At 44.0% G+C, this 25394-nt stretch overlaps 1 long non-coding RNA gene across 1 annotated transcript in view; it reads left to right on the forward strand.

Moving 5' to 3' along the window:
* Nucleotides 1–20584, forward strand: part of LOC148000307 (uncharacterized) — a 55882-nt gene extending 35298 nt beyond the window's left edge. The window contains exons 3-5 of the long non-coding RNA XR_015642046.1: nucleotides 6260–6355; nucleotides 17309–17415; nucleotides 19011–20584. This is a non-coding gene — a long non-coding RNA (uncharacterized LOC148000307). The remainder of the gene's footprint in view (nucleotides 1–6259; nucleotides 6356–17308; nucleotides 17416–19010) is intronic.
* The last annotated feature ends 4810 nt before the right edge of the window (nucleotides 20585–25394 follow it).

Below are 25394 nucleotides of genomic sequence, written 5' to 3' on the forward strand. Positions count from 1 at the left end.
GTGCAGTACTAAGGCCTCCCAGGCTCCCATTTTGTGATGTGCTGTTTGTGGCTACATTTGGAGATAAAGTCGCCCCATCCACTTCCTTTTCTTTTGTCCTAATCTAGTCTCTGAAGATAGGGTAAATACACCACGTGAAGGGGAAGATTACATTTGTACCCAGGCACTAGCAGTCAATGTTAAATATTTCCTTTGCCTTGTCGATGGTGCTGGATTTGAGTCTCGCATTTAAAGTGGAAAGTCAGGGAGGCCATAATACATACATACATACATACATACATACATATATCTATATATCTATCTATCTATCTATCTATCTATATATATATAGATATATATATCAGTATGTCTGTCACAAACAGTTTCCTTTTAGCTCCTGTGGAAAATCCATCTGTTTCCTTATTTATTGTTCTCAATTCATATTTTAAGCAGCTGTTGTCTTTCTAAAAATTAAGAAGCATCACTGTTTAAATTATGTTTTGGTTGTATGTGTAGTAGGCCGGCTGTTTGAAATTAGTCCAGAACATTACTAGGACGTCTACATTTTTAGTCTAACTTAGTATTTCCCGAAAGATCTGCCAAAATATGGAAAGGAGGCTTGGCCATTTTAAGTGAAGGTGTGCTAGGGGTGGGGAGGAGACTTTTTTTTTCTTTCTCCATGTGCAAGATTAGGGTATGTGATCAGTAATGTTTATCCTGGGGTGTCCTCATTAGAAATGGAGAGCCACACGGCTGGTGGCCTGGGTGGGAGCTGGCTCCAGCAGATACCAAGCAAGGCTGGTGACTGCACCTAAGACTGGGGCTCCTCTGTAGCCCACTCTCAGGCAGCTGGCTTCAAAGTAGCCAACAGCTCGAAGTGCTTGTGAGGCTAATTCCTCCACTGCTCAGTAGTCATCCCTGGAGGTTGGCTCCTCCTCTCTCCTCTCAGCTCCATTGACATCTTTTTCCTGGTCTACCACGACTGGTTCATTTCACTGATTTGATGTGCACCCTACATCTGTAGACTCAGAGCTGCATGGTCAAGAGTACTGATTATAGGCCCGTTGCCTAGGTTAACACTGCAGGTGTCCGTTCCGCACCCCCGCACCCCTGCCCCACTAACTACCAAGCCACAGTTCTTAATGTCTCCAAGATGCTGCCCGGCTGTGTGGCTGTGAATGTGTCATCATAAGACTTCCTGGTAGCATGGCTGTGAAGCTTGATGAGGGCATGAGAAGTAGAGAGTGAGTCAAGCTGGGGAAAGCACACAGTAAAGATCACCACCATCATTATCTCCTCCCTCTCCTCTTTCTCCCTTCCTTCTTCCCCCTCCTCCCCTTCCTCCTTCCCTTTCTCCTCTCCTTCCCTCTTCTCCTCCCTCTCTTCCCCCTCCTCCTTCTTCTCCCCTTCCTCTTCCCCTCTTCCTCCTCCTTCCCCTTCCCTCTCCTCCCCTTCTCCCTTCTCCCCCTCTTCTTCCTCTTCCCCTTCCTCCTCCTCCTTCTTTTTCTCCCCTTCCTCTTTCCCCTCCTCCTCCCCTTCCTTCTTCCCCCTCCCCACTCTGTCTTCCCCCTCCTTCCCCCCTTCCCCCCCAACCATCTAATTATTTGTATTTTCAAGGCCTTACTCATTCTCAGCTCTGCCACTGAGCCACAGCCCCAATCATCTGGATACTCAGCTCGCCATTTTGATGAGGAAGACGGTTTTTACTTTCCCCAGAGCAGGGCACCTCCATCACTGTCAGCCATGAGCCAGACCATGCTCTTCTCAGAGACTCAAGCTGCCTGAGTGTATAGGAGCTGGGAGCAATGTGAGTCTTACAAGCTGGTTTCCTTCACTTGGCTATTTGCTTTGTGACACCTTTGTATGTAGCCCAATCTGGCTTCAAACTTCTGACCCTCCTGTCTCAGTCTCCCCAGAGCCAGCATTGCAGCCATGGGAGATGGGAGATGGTTTACTGAGAGGGGTGGGGATATGTGTGACTGGAAAAAAAAATATCAAGCTTTGTTCCCATTTAGACACTCAGCATACACATGCCCATTGGTCCCAGAATTCCTCCTTGACACCTCCCTTAGTTAATAGGCAAGGAGGAGTTTCTCCAGCAAGGCTTACCCTGATTTGCTGTGGAAGAGAAAGCCAAACCATTCCTATTTTTGGCTTTGTGCTTAGAAAAAGGAACAAATTGCTTGTTTCAAGAAACTAACAGAAACATTAAACATTCTCTCTCTGTGTGTCTGTGTGTCTGTGTCTGTCTCTGTGTTTGGGTCTTTCTCTGTCTCTCTGTGCCTCTGCCTCTACCTCTGTCTGTCTGTCTTTGTATCTCTCTGTGTCTCTGTCTCTGTCTTTCTCTCTGAAAGGAAGCCATTTAACAGAGAAGTAGCCGAGGATGCCCCTTGGTCACTCCATTTAGGCTAACACTCCAGTCACTCTTCACTCTTAGACTGCACGGTATCATTCCTTATCACCCAGGATTTGTTAGAAGGAGCAGGAAGCCACCGCATCTACCCATTCACTTTTCTGCCCTTGTCTGGAGCCACGTGACTACTGTGGCTGAGGCTTCCCACTGCAGCGCACCAGGCTGGGTTTGGGTCCCTGTGAGGCTCAGTGTGGAGCGCTGGCTGGTCTGAAGCTGGGCTATTCACTGAGGAGGAGCACTCTGGCAGGATGTGGTCTTTTTGATCCGCTTCCCAGTCAGGCACGGCCACACAAACACCTCTTGCTCAGAGGCCCTCTCTCCACACCCTTTTGTTGTTGGTTTTAAGTGCTGGGGGCTGACTCAAGAGCTTTCCACAGCTCAGGCAAATCTTCCACTACAGGGTCTGTCAAGAAGGAAGCATCGCTTCTTAGTTCCACCTCGTCTGGCCTTCCCTTGACATCAGTATTCCGATTTCCCACATCATGTACCAAATACCACCTTGCCTCTAAATTTTCTTCCCAGTCTCTTGAGGAGCACTTCTGAATTGTCTCTTACGAATCTGCCTTCACTTCTCCTCTGCAGTTGTGGAAAGCGCCCCTGCAAACTCTCCTCATGCTGAGGCACCGAGTTGGAGGCCTAGATACTTGCCCCAAGAGGGGTGTGTGGTTTTAGTCAAAGCAAATACTCTTTCCCTTAAAGGAAGCAACTTCGGGAAGAATTTATTTTGGCTTACGGTCCCATGGTTCTAGAGGGTTAGGGTCCTCCATGGCAGGGAAAGCATGGTGTGGCAGCTGGTGCAGGAAACGGGTGATCCCATTCCCTTTATCATACACAGGGAGCAGGAAGCCGAGAGCAGACCAGGAAGTAGGGCAGGGCTATAAACTCTCACAGCCCACCCTCAGTGGCGTACATCCTCCTGTAAGGCTTCACCTCCTCAAGGTTCCATAACCTCCTCAAACAGCAACACCAACTGGGGAGCCTTTCACATTCAAATCACCACAGTACATGAGTAGCTGCTGAAGAGGTGGTGAGGCCAGAGGTTAGCTCTGTCTGCTGTTGACTGGTGAGAGATCAGAATATAAATAGCTAAACGCCAGGTGATAACCTCGGGGATATATCGTTGAGAGCGCAAGCTGACATCTGGGGCTCAGGAGGCAAACTGTCTGTCTGTGAAAGCTGACTCTGTGATGCTGGGCATGTTAGCTCACCTCGAGTATCCTAATCTTGTCATCCATAAAGCGGAAACAGTATAAATAGCTCCTTTACCCAGGAATCACAAAGACTAAGGCAAAGGTGCATGGGTACAGTACACGTTCAATGTGCGCCAACCTGCGCCACTGTTTCCGAGTGCTATGGAAACACGCAACAAGACTCCATCTAGTCCACGTGGTGAGCAGAGCTTAGCGTGTTGTACAGGGACCCATGTAACTGGATCAAAACCAGCGCAGGGGGTTGGGGAAGATCTTGTTGGAAAGTGAGCACAAATCATACGAAGGGAAGTTAAGGTGAAGTTGAAGAGAGTTTGGTTTACAGCTGTTTGAAAAGTTTATGGACACTTGAAAAGCCATGGCAGGAAGACAACGGACTTCTGAGGTGCAAGCCTGGGTTTCATTACTTCTGCTTCTTGAAAAATATTGTGATCTCGGTCATGACTACAGACACAAGTCAGTTATTATCTTCGGTGGGAGGGGACGCTCTGATGGATTTACGATGTGTTTTTAGCTTAGCTTCCTATTCCCCAAGCATTGCTGGGCTTCACTAATCCCCTCATTCTTCCGCAAGCTCCTTGCCTATCTGGCGTGTCACCGTGGCCTCCTGGACAATTGCTTTAACTGCATTGTGACTTAACTAGATTGGGCCATTTGCCCGTGTCAGTGGATCAGCAGGACGCAGCCCGGTGTAATTCGTCATCCATTTACTGTGAGGACGCTGCTGGAAATGGCCTTCGTTACATGGCAGTGTGTTCTTTCTATGAAGACGCTTATGAGGCTGTCTTCATCGTCTTAATTTATATGAAGAATATTGCACTTCACCTGGCTGAATGGCTCTATTGTAACGCAGGCGGTGTATTCTTGCTGGGCCCTTGAAGTGACTGCTGGAAAGTTTACAATAGATTCAGAGCTCAGCCTAAGCAGGCACAGTACATTTCAGGTAGGGGGTAATTCCAGGCCCTGTTTAAACTCCCATCCCCCGTTGCTTTCCTTATGCATCCGTAACTCATGCCCTTCCTAAGTCACTCTCAATTCTTTTTTTTTAAATGTGAATGTATGTGTAGGATGCATACAGATTTGCAATATGTGCATGTGTGTATATGTGTGTGTATGTGCATTGTGTGTATGTGCTTGTGTATGTGAATGGGTATGTGTGTGTGTGCATGTGTGTTTGTGCTTGTATGTGTGAATGGGTATGTGTATGTGTGTGCATGTGTGTGTGTGCTTGTGTGTGTGAATGGGTATGTGCATGTATGTGTGTGTCTGTGTGTGTGTGTGTGTGTGCTTGTGTGTGTGAATGGGTATGTGCATGTATGTGTGTGTGTGTATGTCTGTGTGTGTGTCTGTGTATGTGTGCTTGTGTATATGAATGGGTATGTGTGTGTGTGTGTGCTTGTGTATATGAATGGGTATGTGTGTGTGTGTGTGTGTGCTTGTGTATGTGAATGGGTATGTGTATGTATGTGTGTGTGTCCATCCGTGTGTGTGTATGTGCACTGTGTGTGTGCTTATGTATGTGAATGGGTATGTGTGTGTGTGTGTGCTTGTGTGTGTGAATGGGTATGTGCATGTATGTGTGTGTATGTGTGTCTGTGTGTGTGTGTGTGAGTCATGTGTGTGTGTACCATGGTGGATCTGCCTGTCCTGCCTGCCATCTTGTTTGAGGAAGGCTCTCTTTCGTTGTTAGCTACTGAATACTTGAGACTCACTGGCCTGAGAGCTCCTGTCTCTTCTTCCCTCTCACCTTATGACACCAGGGTTACTGCTGTGTGCTCCCATGTCAGTGTTTATGTGGGTTCTGTGGATTCAAACTCGGCTTGCCACGTCTGCGTGGTAGGGGCTCTCCCTGTGGAGACGTCTCCCTGGCCCCTTAATCCACTTCCATGTAGAATGGTAGCATACATGAGGCCTAGAACCAAAGGGTTTCCTTTGCAGATTGGCTCCCACTGACTGCACAACCCTGAGTAGGGTAAGGGTTTGGAACTGGAGAGTCTCCCTAAGGGCTACATGGTAAGAGCGTGGTTTCCAGGCCCTTACAATGTTTGTAGATGGTGGGATCTTTAGAAGGTAGGACCTAGAGGAAGGAAATTGAGTCACCAAGGGCTTGGCTTTGAGGGGATTTGGGATTCTGTTGTGTTAGCTATCCCGTGCTAGCTCCTGCTCTGGTCTGGTCCCAGCAGTCCCACTGCCTCCATGGCTAGCCCCACATGGAGGCAACTGCCTATGTCACGGTTAGCAGTCACAATCCCTGTAACCCGGTAAAACCAAAACTCTCGAGGCTTGTAATTCATCAGTCAGATTTATATCAGTAAATTCTCAGCCCACAAAACGCCCACACCATGAACTCAGAGCCAATTGATATTGATATAAGCTGCCCGCTTAGATTGAACAAATTATCCTGTAATAATCCATCCCTTATATAATATTCATAGTTGCCTGTGGTTATTTAAAGCCTCACGGATCTGTGTCGTCCTTCTCTTTACCCATCTTCCTTCCTTCTCCCTTCTCTCCTCTCTCTCCCTCCTCTCAAAAACTCTCAGTCCTCCCTCCTTTTCTACTGTCCAATCACAGGCTCCAGCCCTGTCTTTCACCTCACCTGCATACAGACAGCCATCTACAGGATTCCAATGTCTTCCTCTTTTTCTTTAATTCCCAGATGCAAAGGGTTTCCTCTGCCACGTCGTGATACACTGCTTTGCCACAGAACTAAAGGCAACAGGGCTAAGAAATCAGTGGTGGAGCCTCTGAAACCGTGAGTCGAAACACATTTTTCTTTCTTATAACTTGATTTGTCTAGGTATTTGTTACAGCATTTGAAAGCTAATTAACATTTTAATAGTGCTGAGCCTCAGTTTTCTTGTTTAAAAATGGGTATAATTATAGGATGATGTCATTCAGCTGGAGGTAGGAACAAGATAGAACGAGGCTTGTCATTAGACAAGAAGGAAGGATGGGTAGGAGAAAAGTTTGAGGGAAGAGGAGACTGGAACAAAAAGAGGGGAGAGAGAAGCCACTGAGAGGAAATGGAGGTGGATGTTAAGATTCCACTCTGTACCTTTATAGGTTGTTATGAATGTTCTTAAGGGATGGATGTGTACAGGGCTTTGTATGTTTAAGTGGGCAATTATATCTTACCAATTGGATCAGAGGTTATTGTGTTATGTGTTCTTTCATGTGGCGATTTAAGTTTAAGAGAGTTTGTGGTGGCTGGGACACTAAGCTGCTACGGAATTGAGATGAATATTTCTGGCATGGTGGCAACCTGCCTTGGGAACTAGATGGGTAGAGAGATTGCTGCCAGGCTCAGAGAGAGGCCATTGGCAGTGTGATATGGGATGGACCAGAGTGAATGAGACGCTTTGCTGACAGATAAAGATATCTACCAGATATCTTGGGGCACCAAGGTGCCGGACCTAATGGGGAAAAAAGACAGCCTTTTAAAAATAATTTTTCAGCAACATATAATGAACGTTAGCTCATAGAGTTTTATAAGGATCAAAGGTGCAGGCAAGTCGTGAATCTGAGTTGGGGTCTGACACATCGAGAATACGTGATTGTCGAACCCAAACACAATATAAAATATATATACAGAGACAACCTGACTTTAATTCTTATGAAATTAAAATAGTAGATAGGTACGGTGATACACACCTATGTTTTCAATGCGAAAAAGGCTTAGGCAGGAAGCTTAAGACCAGCCTGACCTGCATAGATAATTCAATCAAGACAAAACAAATAAAAAAGCAGGGCAGTAAAGCCCAGCAGCTAGTTCTCATGGGCTTATTTGAGAGTCAAACGTCTTAACACGACCAGGAGCCAGTCTCAGGGAATATATTTTCAGATGTCAGCAGCTCTCATCAGGCAAGAGCTGATCTTGAGCTTGGCATCAAGAAGAGATGGCCAAGCATATCCACTGCACTGTCTCGTCTGCATATCTGCTACTGCACGCAGACACGCTCGTTCTGTCCCGGGCCTGCCTGCTTACAGAGCAGTTCTAGATGAGTTAGAGATGCGGAAGATTGTCTTGTCTTGCAATTTCAATGAAACAGTGCATAGAAAATTAAAAAGGAAATTTCCAGGCAACAGAAAGATCTTAGCAACACAAGAAGCAAAACAAAACAAAAACAAACAAACAAAACCCCAGCAGAGGCCCTGTTAGCGCTAAGTCCACGAGAACACAAGAGAGTGTCGAGCACACTATTTCATTTATAAGGACATGGATTTAACACCATGCAACAATCTGATATCGAAGTTTTCCTCCAGTGTTTTCCCCATATAGTCCAGTAAATATGAAAATACAGTCTAATATTAAAAGATTCCATTTGTGAGCCTCCACTGGCACGGCACTGGACCTTTATAAAGGCAGCAAATGAACAAACTGTATCGGGGAGCAGCCAGCCCATAGCAGGAGAACCCAGCAAGTACCAGGGACAGCCAACCTACCATCTATTAAAAGAGATTTAAATAGTTATTAAGAGTGCTGCAGCCATTCTATGCTTTCTTGACCCATTTTTGAATAAATGAACATTTCAAAGGGCTTATTAGACAGTATTGAAGAAAATAAAACTGCGTCCTGGACACATGAGGCCTTAATAAAGAGCATAATAATACCTGGAGGGTTGTTTCAATTCTTTGATAGCATTGCTAGATTTTGTAATACAAAATTTAATTTTAATTTATTTCATTTACGTTCATAATGCATTTAATTTTTGTATCGAATAGCTTTCAAAGCTATTATCGTGCTCTAAAAAAGGAATAAATATTTGTGTGCTTTAACGGCACCTAAGAAGTGTGTTTCTATTTCTCTTTCATTTGTGGGTATATGATTCCACCCGGTAATATTTAAAAAAAAAAAGAGCTATGGGCTTGAAGTCCAATACCACATTTTTCTTTCTTTCCTTCAGTCTTTCTGGTTAGTAAATTTAGAAAAGAAACTTGCGCGTCTTATCAGATATCTAACACTGGCCTAGCATGGTAACTTTATAGACAGGCCACTAATCTGTGCTAAGTGGTTTTAAGGACATCTCTATTCTCCTGTTTGCAGCTCAGTGGCCACCATGTCATCTTGTCTTTTGTTTCTTACATGTTCCAAGAGATGAGGAACTCTATTCTATCAGCATGGCACTCATCAAATTTCTCAAATGGACTTAGAAAATCGGTGGCCAAGGATTACAAAGCACCATATATTGTTGTTTCTTGTTCTTTTTTCTTTTCTTTTCTTTTCTTTTTTTCGGAGCTGGGGACCGAACCCAGGGCCTTGCGCTTGCTAGGCAAGCGCTCTACCACTGAGCTAAATCCCCAGCCCCCCCCTTTTTTTTTAAGGAGTCTCACTTTACATACAAGTCAGCACCATGGTTATAACCTTTGGGCTGAAAGACCACAGTCTAGCAATAATTCATTTTCTTCTAAGGAGTGAGGCGATGGTTCAGTGAGTAGACACTTGCTGTGCAAACATGCGGACTTGAGTTCAAATCCCCAGAAGCACACAAATCCGGGTGTAGTAATTCACATGTGTAACCCCTCTTAGGTGAGATGAGAGGCAGACAAGAGAATGTCTGAAAGTTTGCAGAATAGCTAGATTGATGTGTGCAGTGGTGTGCAACAAAGACACTGTCTCAAACAAGACAGAAGTTGAGGCTGGAAGCATGGGTTATCCTCTGACCTCTGCAAACACTCCATGACACATGCATCTTCACTCCCACGCACAGTCCCCTACACCCTGCTAATGATTTTTGTAACATCAGCATGGTGTTTCAAACAGAAGATGAAGCCCCAGGCCTCTAAGCACTCACTTTAAACTGAGGGGTTTGATCTTGCTTTTGAAGTGCTGGGGTTTGAACCCATGACTTTCTGCACATAAGGCAAGCACTCTGCTACGGAGCTATGTCTTCCTCAGCTACATGCTCAGCCCTTATCCTTTAGGTGTTGTTACTCGCAGAACTCCTGATGAAGATTTAGAGGTCGGTTTATAAGACAGACCTCTAAATTGTCCCGCAATGCCCCCTTGGAAAGCACATTCATTCAGTGTAACTCTCATAGCATCCTTGTGTGGCAAATATTGCTGCTTCTAATTCATAAATTATGAGGAAAAAAAAACAAAGGAAATGATCCAAAGAGATCTAGGATAAGTACCAAGTTTTTTGGTTTAGATTTGGGATCGTTATGCCAAAGGGGAGGGAGAAATCGTTAAGTGTCGGGTGGAATGTTGTCAAGTTTTACTGTGAATTTTGGGCTCATTGAGTTTTTTTTTTTTTTTTTTTTTTTTTTTTTTAAGCCAATGTGCAATGGTGCAGAGGGAAGTTCTCTCACTCTGGTGTACACGGCTTGCTCATTTTCCTGGAGCAGTAATCACGGCAGGAGTTAGAGGCGGGGTTTTCTTTATGCAACAAAATAGCTCCTGATAGATACATACTTAATGTCTAATTCATGTAGCGCCTCGGAAGGAGACATTAGGAAGCAGTTTCTGAGAACCTGTGGTGACTCCCAGAGTCTCTTAGGACTGCGCTTTGCCCCTCTGCTGCTGCAGTGCCGGAGCAGCGTGCATAGAGCTGAGCACGGGTTTTAATTATTGCAGCATGGCCTGGGTTTGCCAAGTCAATCTGTGGCAGCTTTTCAAAGTGAGTGTTTACTTCATAGCAAAAACGACTTTGGAAACGAACTTCCCTCCCTAGTAAGACAGCAGAGCCCACGCAAGGAAAAAAGTGAAGAGGCTCCTTTTAGAAATGGCCGGAAGGCTGCGTGTACTCGCTTTTCCACAAGCCAGCTAGCCTGATGGTTGACATCTGCACCGAGAATAGCAAATGCTTTGGCTCTGCCTGTCCGTCAGAGAAACACCGGTTCTCTGCCCACACTGTGTTTGCTCTGGCAGTGTCCAGAGTTTCCATGGTCTTGGGACAGTGATGTCCTCTTTAGCTACCTGAGGGTTTTCTTTTTCTTCTTCTTCTATTTCTTATTGTTTTTCCTCTCTCTCTCCCCCTCTCTTCCTCTCCCTCTCCCTTTCTCTCTGTCTCCCTCTCTCTCTCTCTGTCTCCCTCTCTCTCTGTCTTTCTCTCCGTCTCTCTCTGTCTCTCCTCGTCTCTATGCCTCTGTCTGTCTCTGTCTGTCTCTGTCTGTCTCTGTCTGTCTCTGTCTCTTTCTCTCTCTCCCTCTCCCTCTCTCTCCCTCTGTCTCTCTCCGTCTCTCTCCCTCTCTCCTTGTCTCTCTGTCTCTGTCTCTCTCTGTCTCTCTCTGTCTCTTTCTCTCTCTCTCCCTCTCCCTCTCTCTGTCTCCCTCTCTCTCTCTGTCTCCCTTTCTCTCCGTCTCTCTCCGTCTCTCTCCGTCTCTCCTCATTTCTCTGTCTCTGTCTCTGTCTCTCTCTGTCTCTCTGTCTCTGTCTCTGTCTCTCTCTGTCTCTCTCTCTCTGTTGTTCCATTTATCTATTATTTACTTTATAACCCAGTCACGTCCCACCCCTATAATCCCCTCACACCATCCCTCTCCCTCCCTTCTTTTCTGAGAGGGTATCCCCCACCTCTGGGAATCCCCCCAACCCTGGCACACCAATATCTGCAGGGCTAGGCACATCCTTTCCCACTGAGGACAGACAAGGCAGCCCAGTTAGGGGAATGGGATCCGCAGGCAGGCAACAGCTTCGGGGACAGCCCCCTCCAGTTGCTGGGGGACTCACATGAAGACTGAGTTGCAATCCTCTACGTGTGTGTGTGTGTGTGTGTGTGTATGTGTGTGTGTGTGTGTTTGCACGCGCCCATGGGGTGGGGGGTAGGTAATGTTTTTTTTGTCCTGAGTTTTAATCCACCTCTTTTTAAAGTTGGGTCTGGGTTTAATTCTGTGCCTCTCTCTATGACTTCCTACCCTGATGTCACATTATCTGGCCCATAGTGTCCTCTTAAGATGTAGTGTTCCCATGGCACCCAGTGACAAACACCCCCATGCTTCTATCTCATAGCATGGTGTTGTGTTGTAGTTGCTGACTTAATCCTTCCCTTTTCTTCCTCAATAGCTATCTTTCTAACTCCAAAAAAAAAAAAAAAAAAAGCCGCAGAGTGAACTGAAACAATGGGTCCCTGGGCTCTCAGATCTGGTGCAGGTTCTGTTCCCACTGGAACTGCATTCTTCACAGGTTCCTTGGAAATCACCAATGTCTTTCTCAACCTACAGGACCCTCCTTTATTTCATATAGGTTCAGATTAGAGGATGTTTGCAAAAGACAAAATGGTTGCTTCTAGAAACAATTAGCCGGCACCTAAAGTCAGAGTGCAGCCTCTGGCCTTTACAGAGGGCAGAGGATTGTCCGTAGTCTGCAATGTGAGGTGAGAGGTTGTCATTTGCCACTCTTCATCTAATAGTGTCACCCTAAGACTAACACCTACTCTCAACATGCAGGGATTAAAAAACCTGCTTCTGGAATCAGATTACTGAGGTCAAAAGAGAGTCTTGTCACTCCCAGAGGCGAGACTTGGGGAGAGTTGCTCCCCCTTGATAAATTCTCAGCTCATCCATGTGTGGGGATCATATCAGCTGACCTCACATGTGTATGTAATATTAAGGGAGATAAGCCTGCCGTGTAATGTGTACTAAAAATGTGAGCTCCTTTGGATTATTCTAGAACATTGTGGTATTAAGATTTTATGGTAGCTAACCCAAGAACCTCATATATTAGAGCCACCTAATGCATGTCCCATACAAATTACCCACCATCTTTTGCTTTTGTGCACACACAGACATACACACACATACACACACAGATATACACAGACATATACAAACACACACTCACATAGACACACACACACAAAGGTACACAGACACAAATAAACACACAGAGACACACAGACACACACATAGGCACACAGGCACAAATACATACATTCAAACACACACAGAGACACTCAGAGACACACAGACATACGCATACAAAGACACAAACACAGTGAGCCACACACATGCACATAGAAACACACAGACACAGATATAGACATGCAGACCCCCACACACATAGACATGCACATATACATACACATATAGACAGACAGAACACACACACACACACATATATATATATACAAACAGACATACAAACACACATATATACAGACACACAAACACACATACACACACACACACAGCAGTTAATGTCAAAGATCAATAAGAAACTAGAGTGCTTATTTAGAAGAGTGGGTTGACTGAATTAGGAAAATCAACAGCTTGTTTACGTTATGGTTATGAGTCTACATAGACCTTAAATGGAAGAAACAAACAAAAGCAAGACAAAAACACACAAGCAGAGATAGTAACCTTTCCCAAGAAGCAGCACTCTGTTTGGTTCCTGGGGCACTGACCCACAACACCCTTTGCCAACAAGGACCTCACTCTCTGACTTGTCCTCCTTTGTCACTGTTGTGAGCTGTTAGATTTTCGAGCAAACTTTTAGCCAAACGAAAGGCTCATCCATGCCCTACTGAAAACGTAGTGCCTTCCACAGTAGCGTGGGTTTCCAGGTGCTCAACTGTGGAAGCCAAATGCCTGTACCCAAGGATGAAAGGTCTGTTCACGCAGAAGGAAGCTAGGAACACCTCAAGAACATCAGAGCCAAGCACATGATACATACCTTAGTCCCAGCTTTCAGGAGGCTGATGCAAGAGGTTTGTGAGTTTGAGACCAACCTGGATTACACAGCGAGCATCAGGGCTGATGTCAGTGGTGATGGTGTTTATTAGTGCTGACGTCGTCATGGGACCAGGGGAAAGTCCTGTTGCCCAGGAGTGACAACATCCTCTTCTTCTCATGCATTTGAATATTAATGAGCCCAAGCTGAATGGAGAGCCAGGCCTACAGCAAAAGCCAAATCGCATGTTGGCGCTTACAGCTTGGCCCAGCTAGCAAGTGAATTGGATCTGGGGACGTGTGCAGGCAAGGTGCCTGAACCTAGCGGAAGGCTGGGGGAACCCCTCAGAGGTCAAGAGGAATGAGTAAAGAAGTACAGATACTTCTAGGAGCTTTCTTAACATTCTTGTAACTCAGCCACACAGTCTCCAGAAGCCAGAGCAAAGAGGCCTCTCTTCACTGAGATGCAGAGTTCACGAGACAGAACGCAGGGAGATGAATGTGGCTGGCATCAATTGGAACTTCATGGACATCAAAAAACAATACAGGTCTCTCATTCATCGTGTTATTAATTGATCACCTGCTATGTGTCAGCCTCTGGGCTAGAGAGTAGGGACTAGGGTGGAAGTGAGGAGAGAGGCCTTGCAACGGAGTGTGTGTGTGTATATGTGTGTGTGTGTGTGTGTGTGTGTGTGTGTGTGTGTGTGTGTGTGACAGGTTGGTAGCTTTGAAAGAAGAATTATGCAACATATAATTTCAGTGGAGTCTGTCAATTAGCTCTGTGTTGTCCAGGCATTAATATGTTTTCTTTTCTCATTAACCTGCTGATGATGCATGTTAATTGTGTGCACAGTTTTGGATGTTATGGAGGAAGCTGTCGTGATAGATAAGAGCAGGATGCTGCGTTAGCCCATGGGAAGCCGTGGAGAAGGCAAGTACAGTTTTCCATGGTAGAAAGATGCATACCATAGTTTTCTGGGTGGTAATGCTATGTGGGGTCAAGAGGATTTTGAAAATGTCTATCCCATGTCTGGTCATTATGAACAAACATTTATTCCATGTAAAAAACAAAAGCCTGGAGCCTGAAACATGTCTTAGATTTCCGTGACTGTGATGAAACACCATTTACAAAAGCAGCTAGGAGTGGAAAGGGTTTGTTTCACTTTGTACTCCCACCATTCGGGAAGTCAGGTGAAGAACTCAGAGCCCGTGAAGGAGCAGTGCTTAGCCTGCTAGCTCAGTCTGCCTTCACACACACCCAGGTCCACCTGCCTACGAACGGCACCGCCCACAAGTGGTCTGGCTCCCTCCCACATCAATCATTTAAAAAAAAAAGTTCCACAACTTGCCCACAGGTCAATCCGATGGGGGCATTTCCTCAATTGATATTCCCTTCTCCTGGGTGGCCCTTGCTTGTGTCGAAGTGACGAAAAGACTAACCAGGAGAATATGGTTTTGGGTGGGCATTTGTTTTCATTTATCTGGGATTAATAACCAGAAACAGAGTCCTGGGTCGGTCCTCTGGTAAGTGCATGTTCCTCACACTGCTCTGTGGGTCTCTTTTCCCCTCAGAGGCTCTCTTCAACACCTGATCCTGCTAGTTAAGTCTCAGCCATTGTGAATGCTGTAGTATGACCTGTCGTGGTTTTACTTATATATCCCTAACGGCTGACAGCTCTGAATATTTAAATGTGCTTATTTATTATTAAACGTGTTGATGTGTCTCTGGTGAGGTGCCTTTTCAAGTCTTTCCCCTTTAAAGACACCAGGCGATTTGCCAACCTCTTCCCCCAAACACGCCTTCTCCCTTTGCTTTTGCTATGGTTTTCTCTTGGGAGCAGAACTTTTAAATTTTGATATCTGCACCTGAAAGGTTTATGGTGCACTTTGTATTCTAAGAAATCCTCACCACACCCCAAATCAGAACAATTCTTCTTCCTTTCTGGTTGCTGAGGTTTTAAGGTTTTTGCTTTTTTCCACGTTGGTGAAGAACAGGTTTTGAGGGAATTTCCTGTTGGCCAGTGTTGAGGTGGTAGTGGCAGATTTCTCTCCTCATCCTTCTTATATCTCCATTTATAGACAAGATCCTTTCCACAGTGAACGCCCAAAGTGATTTTTCCATGATTCCAAAGAAGACAACTTTTTCCCAGTAATTTCTGTTACTTTCACTGAAACCCAATTTGCCATCTAGATGTGGGCCTACTGGACTCTTTCCTTCCCACACTGTGTGCTCCACCCCGAGTAACCCCCCCCACCCTGCAGTCTTGGGTCAGTGTTGTGGGTCTGAGTGTCCCTTTCTATATTGGTACCGTGATTCCTTAATTGTTCAAGTTTTCCAGCACCTCTTGAACTCCAGAAGTGACTGCTGGTTTTCCCAAAACTGTTGGGGCTGTTTTAGGATGCTGTGTTTCTTTATATATACTTCTAAAATAAACAAGATAAATCAATCTTGACTTTTTATAGAGGCTGCATTAAATTACTAAGCTAATGTAGGGAATTGCTACTACTACTACTACTATCACCACTACTTCTACTTCTACTACTACTACTACTTCTACTACTTCTACTACTACTACTTCTTTTACTACTACTTCTACTACTACTACCACCACCACCACTACTTGTACTTCTAGTACTACTACTTCTACTACTACTACTACTACCACCACCACCACTACTTCTACTACTACTAATATTACTACTACTTCTACTACTACTACTACCACCACCACTACTTCTACTTCTACTACTACTACTACCACCACCACCACTACTTCTACTACTTCTACTACTACTACTTCTACTACTACTACTTCTACTACTACTACTACTATACTTCTTCTCTGAGGTAAGTTTTAGTCAGTCTTTGGCTACTTTGTGGGCTCTTTTTTCTTCCACTCCTTTCTACCCCTCTACTTCCCTTTCAACCAGCCCCCTAACACTAGGTAGGAGAGAAAGAAGGGCAAAGGGGAGAGAGAGAGAGAAAGAAAAAAAAAACAAATCCTGAATAAAGTCAGGGGTAGGAAAGGGGTGGACAATATCACTAGACTACTTCCTGCTGATTAGGGATGTCAAGTTCCTGGGGCAAGTCTGGTCTTCACTGTCAGGATATCTAATTTCTTTTTGTCACTTTGCATGTAGCAGCTACTTGACAAACCACAGTCAACAGCATCCAATCACCAGCCAGCCAAGCAGCTCCCCATCAGGGCTCTGGTATTTATATGTCCTCTTAAAAACTCCCCAGGATTCCAAACATCATAAGACTATCTGTCCCTGGCAAAAAAACACACCCCTGCTAGAGCACCAGGCAAATCAGGGTCATCTGCTGTGGACAATCTGAAGCAGCCCCATATCCTAGAGCTGGGATTAAACTAAAAACATCTTATAGAATTTCTCCCGGAATCCATTATGTGGAACAGCCCTTGAACTCTCAAAGACCGGCCTTCCTCTGCTTCCAGAGTGCTGACATTAGAGGTGTGTGCCACTACACCAGGCTGCAATTGCCATCTGAATACTGTTGAGTGAACCCAGGTTTGAACAACGTGGGCTGGAACGTTATGTGCGGCCTCCTCTTCTCACAGGACCTCATGCTAGGCAGGTTCTCAACCACTGAGTTACACCCACAGTACCTAGAGCTTTTGAAAATTTGCTTTCATCAAACTCATTGGCATTATTTTGTTACCATTATTTTGTTAAATAATGTTAAATAATGTTACCATTATTTTGTTAAATGGATTCCCATATAGTTGTTTTATAACACATGTGTGTGATACAATAAAACTGTCCCCCACACAGCTGGTTGCTGGTGGCAAATAGAGACACAATGGTTTTTGATGGCATTTTTGAGGACTCTGTCAGGTTTCCACATGAACGGCTGCACTGCCAGTGTGCAGCGTTCGGGTGACCTTTCCCAAATGTCATGACCTGGATTTTTTTTCTTATCACATTAATCAGGAGCTCCCATAGAAAATGGCAAGAGAAGACATCCCTTAAAAAATTTTTTTTTTCATTTTCCACAGTCTTAGGGGAAAACAGGTTACAGTGTTAGCCATTTTTTTTTTTTTTTAAATTTTTGGTGGATTTCCTTTCTTCCTGGTTTAAGGAGAGTTCATCTTCAACATCATGGATGAACATTGCAATATGCCAAGTCTTCCTGCACCCGTGAAGGTGACCACTGTCTCCCTCTCCACTTTGCAGTCTATTAACATGGTGAATATTGTTTATTTACTTATTTTCATACTGAGTCAGCTTGGATAAATGCAACTTAGTAATGATGATTTTTTTAAAAATATACCTTGATTAGACTCACTAAAATTTTGTTTGGGGATCTTGCGTCTGTTTCCTTAAGGAATACTTATTTGGTCTGAGTTTTAACTGTCACTGACTTACTTCACTTAATGTAATGACCCCCAACGCTGTTCACAGCTCTGCTCTCCCACCTCTTTTCCTTTGTCCACAGATTGGTCAGTAGCCATGTCTCTGCCTCCTGAGTCCTGGGATTAAAGGCTAACCACTGGGCTGGAGGCACTTTCTTAACTGAGGTTCCCTCCTCTCTCATGACTTTAGCTTGGGCCAGGTTGATACAAAACTATTCAGCACAGAGAGTATGGACAGGCTGACCATGCTTCTTCAGACAGTCTATGAACACAAAATATTTTCCTTTTATGTGTGTCTTCTTCATTCTTTTAAAATCAGCATGTTATGGGTCTTAGTCTACAGATCTTTTATCTCTTGGTGAACTTTTGTTCCTATTGTAATCAGGTTACTTTTGGACAGTTTATTTAGTGCATGCAAACTATTGACTTCTTTTTTTTTTTTTTTTTTTTTTTTTTCCGGAGCTGGGGACCGAACCCAGGGCCTTGCGCTTCCTAGGCAAGCGCTCTACCACTGAGCTAAATCCCCAGCCCCCAACGATTGACTTCTTATTTGATTTTTATAGCGTGTAACTATTGCATTTTTTTTCAGTTTTTGATGGAATCTTGAAGTTTCTTTTTGATATATAAGATCATGTCATCTGCAAACAAACAATTGGACCTCCCCGTTGCAGATTGGATTCTTTTAATTTCTTCCCCTTGCCTGATTGTTCTGGATAAGACTTCCAGCACTGTGCTGAACGGATGTGGTGAGACAACATTTTTGTCTTGCTTTTTATGTTACAGGCCACACAGCCTCAAGTATCATATCAGCTGTGAGCTTATCTTCCGTGGCCTTCCTTTAATAATAGTTCAGGTGCATTCTTTCTATTAGTAAGAAATTTTTTTATTGTGAAAGGGTTTTAATTTTGTCCAATGCCTTTTTCTACATTTATTAAAGTGATCATGTGGTTTCTGTTGGTATGGTACATCGCATTTATTGGTTTGTATATGTTTAACCATTCCCAAGCCCAGGGATAACCCCCTCTAGATTTGGGAAGGAGCATCTTAATGTGCATTGAATTTGGTTCAACAGCATTTTGGTTAAGGATTTTTTCTTCTTCTTTCCCCCCCCTGAGACTGGGTCTTTTTGTGTAGCCTTGGCTCTCCTTAAACTAGATCTGTAGACCAGGCAGGTCCCAGCTCACGAAGATCTGCCAGCCTCTGCCTCCTGCGTGCTTGGATTAATGGCGTGCACCGCCACTACTTAGCTTGAGGGCTTTTAAATCTATGTTGATCAGAGATGTTAACTTATGATTTTATTTTCCTGTCTGTCTTTGGTGTTGGTGTAAGGCCAGCATAGAAAATCAGTTTGGCTGTTGTCTGTCCTCTAATTTTTTTCGTAGAACAACACAACTTCAATTAATTAAGACTTTCCTTTTTCTTTTAAAGGTGACTTTCACACATTAAGAACGTGCCCTCCCCCAGCTGTGCAATCCCAACAGAGATTCCACTGGACAGCTTTCTGTTCTCCATAAATAGAGCTGCACACCCTGGACACCCTCGGTGTGGTTCCATTGTGAGCTTTCGTGGTTGTGTTCTGTGAGCTGTGATTGTGTGCCTTCCTTATTCCCCACAGTGCTCGCCATGTGTGGATACCACAGGACATATCCAATCTACTCCTAACAGGCATTGATAGTTTCCTGCCCAGGGCTGTTATGATTTCTGGTGCTAAGCGTATTTGGGAAAATATTTGCCGCAGATGCTTCTGTGGAGGAGGAAGGGTGGCTGCACACACAGCCTTGGTAGATCCTGCCAGTCTTCCAGTGTGGTTATCCAATTTAAACTCTGCCACAGGGGTGTGAACTGACTGAAGGCTTCTTGGAACTATCCGGTCATGACATTTCTAGGCTATACATCTTAGCTAGACTTTCATGTATATTATGGTATTTCAGCATGATTGTACCCAGCGTTTTCTTAACTCTAAGGTTATAAAACATCTTTCCATGTTGTTGTCAGCCATTAAGTGCTGTTTTATGCCAGGCCCCCTGAAGATTTTCACCTATTTTAAAAAATAGGTTTTACTTTAATATGTAGGTTGTATTCTAATTTTGTTTTTCATTGGACACCTGTAAAAGCAAACAGTTTAGTAAGCGAACTTAATCCAGCCTGAGACTGGATTAGAACTTGCTATGAAGCACAGGCTGGCCTTGAACTTACAATCCTTATAATCTGACTGTTCACCCCTGCTCCCCAGTTCTGTGATTTGAGGTGTGTACCTCTCCATTCAGCCAAATTTTTCTTATTTGTTTGTTTGTTTGTTTTTGTTTATTTATAGCTCTTCCTACCTCTCATTATGATGCAACACTTTTTTTCCCCCTTTGGTAGGTTTGATTGTACTAAATTTTTTTTAACTTATATGGTATAATACTTTTCTTCCACCTTTTTTATTATAAAAGCTATTCTTGTTTTAGAACCAAAAAAGGAAAAGTAGGAGAAATTCAGAAGAGAAAATTCTGGGAAGCAGGATGAATACTCTGAAAGAGAAATCAAGAGAGCATCCCAACAGAAGTGACAGAGAAGCTCAGACATAACTCAGTGGTACAGACTCAGCACTGGACGCAGAATTCAGTGATCTGGACTCAGCGGTGGACACGGAACTCAGTGATACCGGGACTCAGCGGTGGACAAAGGAACCCTGCATCACTCAGTTTTGCTGTGATTGGAAAATGATTGTGAAATTGTTAGTTAAAATGCAATGAATGTAGATCTTAAAGAACTGACACCACGTTCTAAATGTTTGAAAAGACAGAAAGCCGTGGTTCCGTGGTTCCCAGAAATTTGACCTTAGGTGCAGGAAGAAAATACAGAGCACAAACACTGATACAGCGTTCTGCAGTCTGAGGACCACAGACAGTGAAGGTTCCAGGGAGTCCACAGGACAGAGGTAGAGACTGATAACTGACCTTTTGGTAGAAAGCACAGTTGTTAGTCTAGTGTTCTTTACAAATACACCTCAGTTTTAGAACAGAGCGTGTGAATTTTTTCTCCTTTATTTTTCTTTTTTTAAGAACCATCTTTTATTGGGGGAGGGGTCATCAATCCTTGGCCGCCGCCTTCCGCATGGCTGCCAGTACGTTGCCTAGCTCCTCCCTCTTTCTCTTGGCGCGGATGTGCGTGCCCACCCTCTTCTTGATAAACTTGAGTGCTCCTTGTCCTTGGACACCTTGAGCAGCTCCATGGCGCGCCGCTCGTAGGGCGTGAAGCCGCACACCTCCCGGATCATATCTCGCACGAACTTGGTGTGCTTGGTGAGGCGCCCGCGGTGGCTGTGTCTCCCTCCTTTATTTTTCGATGTGATACCTCAATCACTTTGCAGATGCTCAGATCAGACAAACTGCTCATTAGCTAAATCTCACTCCAAGGTAGTTTGTAGTTCTTTTACACTATTGAATTTTGTTTTCGGATAAATTTTTAGCGTTTTTTTTTTCTTTTTGCGTCAATATTCCTCGTGTGTACAGTGTGTGAGTGTTTGGCGCATATACAAGGATGTGTGGGTATGTATCTGTGTGCTTGCAGAGGATGCTGGGGTTTTCTTCTCCTGTCCTTTGTCTTACTGGCTTGAGACAAGATCTCTTGCTGAAGAGGAAACTTGTTCCTCTCAGAGGGCTGGCCCACCAGAGAGGTCTCAAGGGCAGGCTCCATCTTCCCCGTGATACGGAGGTGGTTGACATATGGACAGAGGTGCTAAGGACTTGCATTTATGCTGACCACACAAACCAGCCTACCCACTGAGCCGTCTACCCAACTACTCAACAGACTCAAAAGACGCAGGTCTGCAGTTGTCTTATTTTCCTGTGGTACCAATGCTATGCTGGTCCCAGTCACTAGTATGTCTGAAAAGGACAAGAGAAATGGTAGCTTGTCTTCCTCAGTGTGAGAAAGCTCTTTAGCATCAGTTCATTTTATTGAATAGGTACAAGTCTGTTCACATTGTGTGTTTCCTCTCGTGTGAGTTTTGATGGATTATGTCTTCCAAAGAGATGACCAGTTTCACTTGGGTGAGAAAAGCTATTGGCAGAGATGTTTTTATAACGTTTCTTTCCCTTTTGAAGTCCATTAGCATTGTCGTAACATTCTCTCTTTCATTTATAAGTAATCTTTACCCTCCTCCTTTTAAAAGGGCTTCCACTATATAGCCTGGCCTAGAACTCACTATGTAGACCAGACTGACCTTGAACTCACAGAGATCTACCTGCTTCTGCCTCCCAAGTGCTTGGCTTAAAGATGTGAGCCACCGCATCTGGCCACATTCCCTTTGTTTTGTCTAAGTTAACAAAGGTTAAGAGCTCATTGATTTTACTAAAAATTTCAAAGAACTATATTTTATATGGTAAGGAAGAACTTGGGAGCTTTTGGTAAGAACCTATAAAATTGCAGTTAGAAATCCTAAGTTCAAGTTCTCTCTTTTATGGTATGGTGACTATAGTTAATAACAGGGAACTTTATACTTGAAGATGACTAAGAGGATGAATTTTATATGTTTTTACTGCAAAAAATACGGAAGGCACTGCATATGCTACTGGATTCAATTTAGCCCTCATACAGTAGATACATATTTAAAGTAGCACGCCTTATACATAAGTATATACAATTTTATGTCAATCTTAAAAGAATAGATTTAAGTCAAACAAATGTAGTTCATTAAAAACTCCAGCTTTTAGTTGTGTTGATTTTCTCTGCTAGCTGCTTCTTTCCTGCTTCCTTGATGCTGCCTCCGGTTTTGAGTGTTTTGGGGTTTTTTTTACTTTGCTTGAGTCCTTTCCTGGTTTCCTCTGCTTTTCCCTCTAGAAGAATTGCAGGCCAGACCCAGAGAACCTGGGAAAGCGCTAGGTGGTGAGACTCATAAACGTGTGTGGGTCCTCTGAGCCTGGGTCCCCACGGATTTGATAACTTCTCTTGAAAAATATAAGAAGGTTTCTTTTTAAATTTTTACTTTTTGTTGTCAGGACAGAATGGCGACATCCAAGTTTCTGAGTGGCTAACATTTCTATGCTGAACCTCAAGTCAGAATTTATGATGTTGATTTTGATCATTGGTCTGAAGGCTGCTCTGTGTGTTCTGTCTCTCCTTGTGACTGAAAGGCTCACCAGGGCACACTCTTTGAGGCACAGGCAAACATCTGCTCCTTCTCCTTGTCTCTCTCCACTCATTACTAATAGATCATTCTCGCCCGTCGGATCTCAACAGTGGTCAGTGCCTGTGACGGGCAGGCCTCTGCCTGTGGGGCTCCACTCATTCACCACTGTGGACGTGGATGCTCCTTTGAAAGGAAGCCCTCTCCTTTTCCACAGTTACTCACACAGTTTTCATTGGTACAGACTCATGAAGAATCTGTTTTCCAATGGTTGGTAATTTACTCTCATACCTAAGTATACTTGCCCCTGGTTTGCTTACTGAAGGCCCTGCTCACTGGCTTCTCTGTTCTCATGGCTGAGAGGTGAATCCCCCACCAGGTGTGCACTGGTCTGAAGTGCGCACATTCTGCAAGTTAGAGGTGCAGTGACTCCTTTCTCCCTCCTCTTTTCTTTCTGTTTTGTTTCCTTTTAATTTCTGCAGGGCTGGGAATGGAACCCAGGACCAGTGCAGACAGGTGTTCTAGCACTGAGTCCATATATATACATATCTATATATCTATATCTATATCTATATCTATCTATATCTATCTATCTATCAATCTATCATCTATCTATCATCTATCTATCTATCTATCTATCTATCTATCTATCTATCTATCTATTGCTTGTCCCACCGGTTTTTCCTTCTTCTTGCCTCCTCTTACATATATGTGTGTGTGTATATATACATACACATACATATACATGTTTTCAGTAAGACCCCTGGATCTCCACAATAACAAGTGATTTGTTGTGCAATTGTATAATGAGTCTAAAATAATTTCATTATCACTTCTTTTTTAAAATTATGACACAAAGCAAACCTTTGAAAGGAATTTGGGAACTGTTAGGAATGTTCTCCCGGCCATGGAAGGCAATGTCAAGGATCAAACTCCTAGGCCCCCAGGATTCACTCTTGGGCTTTTCCTCTCTGTGACAGTACTATTCGTTTGGGACCTGTTGGGATGTTTTCATTTGACAGCTCTCTAAGTATCGTTGTGGTTTGAATATGCTCTAAACCCTCAGTAGCTTGTGTTGAAAACTGATTGCCACTGTGGTGTACTGGGGAGTTGAAAGGTCCTTAAAGAGGTAGATATCGGTGGATATTACGCCTGATCGCATCTCTCATTATACTGGACTCATTATTGTGAGAACAAATTGTGCCAGATTGAGCAGACCCAAGTGTTTTATCTCTTGGTTCAAAGCTCCTTCTCCGTCTGCACCTCAACCAGGTTACAGCATAGGATGAAGCCTTTAAGCAGGTGGTTGCCCAGTCTTGCACTGAGGCTTGGACAACTTTAACTAATTCACTCTTTTAGAACTACCCAATGGCTGCTATGGTTACAGCGACGAGACAGTAAGCACTACCATTTGCCAGGTGAGGTCATTCCCATGACCTCACAGCTTCTCTCTTGCCCGTCCACAGATGGTCCCAACTCATCTCCACTCCCCGGCAGAAACCGATCTGTGGTCTGTCTTCTTCATTCCAGACGCTTCTTTTAAAGGAAACGATACATCAGGCAGTACTACACATGTAGTCCAATGCTCTTGTGGTCCATCCGTGTCATCGGATGCATGAGAGCTCTACTTTGTCACAGGGGAGTTTCTGGAGGTGTGGATGCACGCAGTCACTTGTTTATCGTTTAAAGGTGACAGACTTGCCGCTCATCTCCGTTTTCCTTGGCTTACATGGGTAATTGTGCTGGGAGCATCTGTAAGTAAACCCTCAGATATACATATGCCTTTGTTTCTTTTGGAGAGATGCCAGAAGTCAAGTTTCTGGGGCATGCGTTCAGTGAATGTCTGCTTTTGAGGGAACTACCAAACTACTTCCCGCAGTGGCTACATAGGTCTGAGTCAATGTTGCTTTATAAAACGCTGAACATCCTTCATTTAGGAAGCCAGATATTTTATTTGAAATTCCCGTACGATGCCTTTCTCTTCACATGAGTAATTTATGATAAAAATAAGTTTGCTTTCAGAATTAATACAATGAAAGGAGACAGCCAAATTATTTGCCCTTCCTTAGCGGAATGGCTAAGGCAAGGCAATGGCCTCAGTCCTATCTGTTCCTTTTTAAATACAAGCTTTCCCTCCACTTTCCAGGCAGGTCTGGGATGTAAGACCCAGGTGACCTCAAACTTGTGTCAATCCTCCTGCCTCTGCCTTCCTGCACCCCCATGCCTGGCTTCCAACTCCCTCTCAAAAGGTAAAGACCAGCAGCATCGGACATCTAGAGTTTGAAGAACAAGAGAATTCAGTGATCCAAAGGTTTTTTTAAAAAAAGAAATCCAAGTTTTTCATCACAAAATTTAATTGCATTTATATATGTGCTTTGCATCTTCACACATGTGCCAGAGTGTAAGTAGTGCACATGTGGAGGACACCTTGCAGGAATCGATTCTCTCTTTCCACTATGTGGGGTCCTGGGGATTGGACTCAGGTAATCAGATTTGGCAGCAAGCTTCTTAACCCACTAAGCCATCTCATTGGCCCAAGAATATAACTTTTATTTTTTTAAGAGAAAATTTAGTATGGTTCCTACATTGTTCTCTCCACTTTTATTTTGATTTATTTGTTTGCTGTATGTGTGTGTTATGTGTCGTGTGTTTGTCAAATGTAGTTGAGATGTGGGGTGTGCGTGCTCAGACATGTGCTG

Source organism: Rattus norvegicus, chromosome 17 (assembly GCF_021556685.1).
Source record: "Rattus norvegicus strain SHRSP/BbbUtx chromosome 17, alternate assembly SHRSP_T2T, whole genome shotgun sequence".
NCBI classification, from domain to species: Eukaryota; Metazoa; Chordata; class Mammalia; order Rodentia; family Muridae; genus Rattus; species Rattus norvegicus.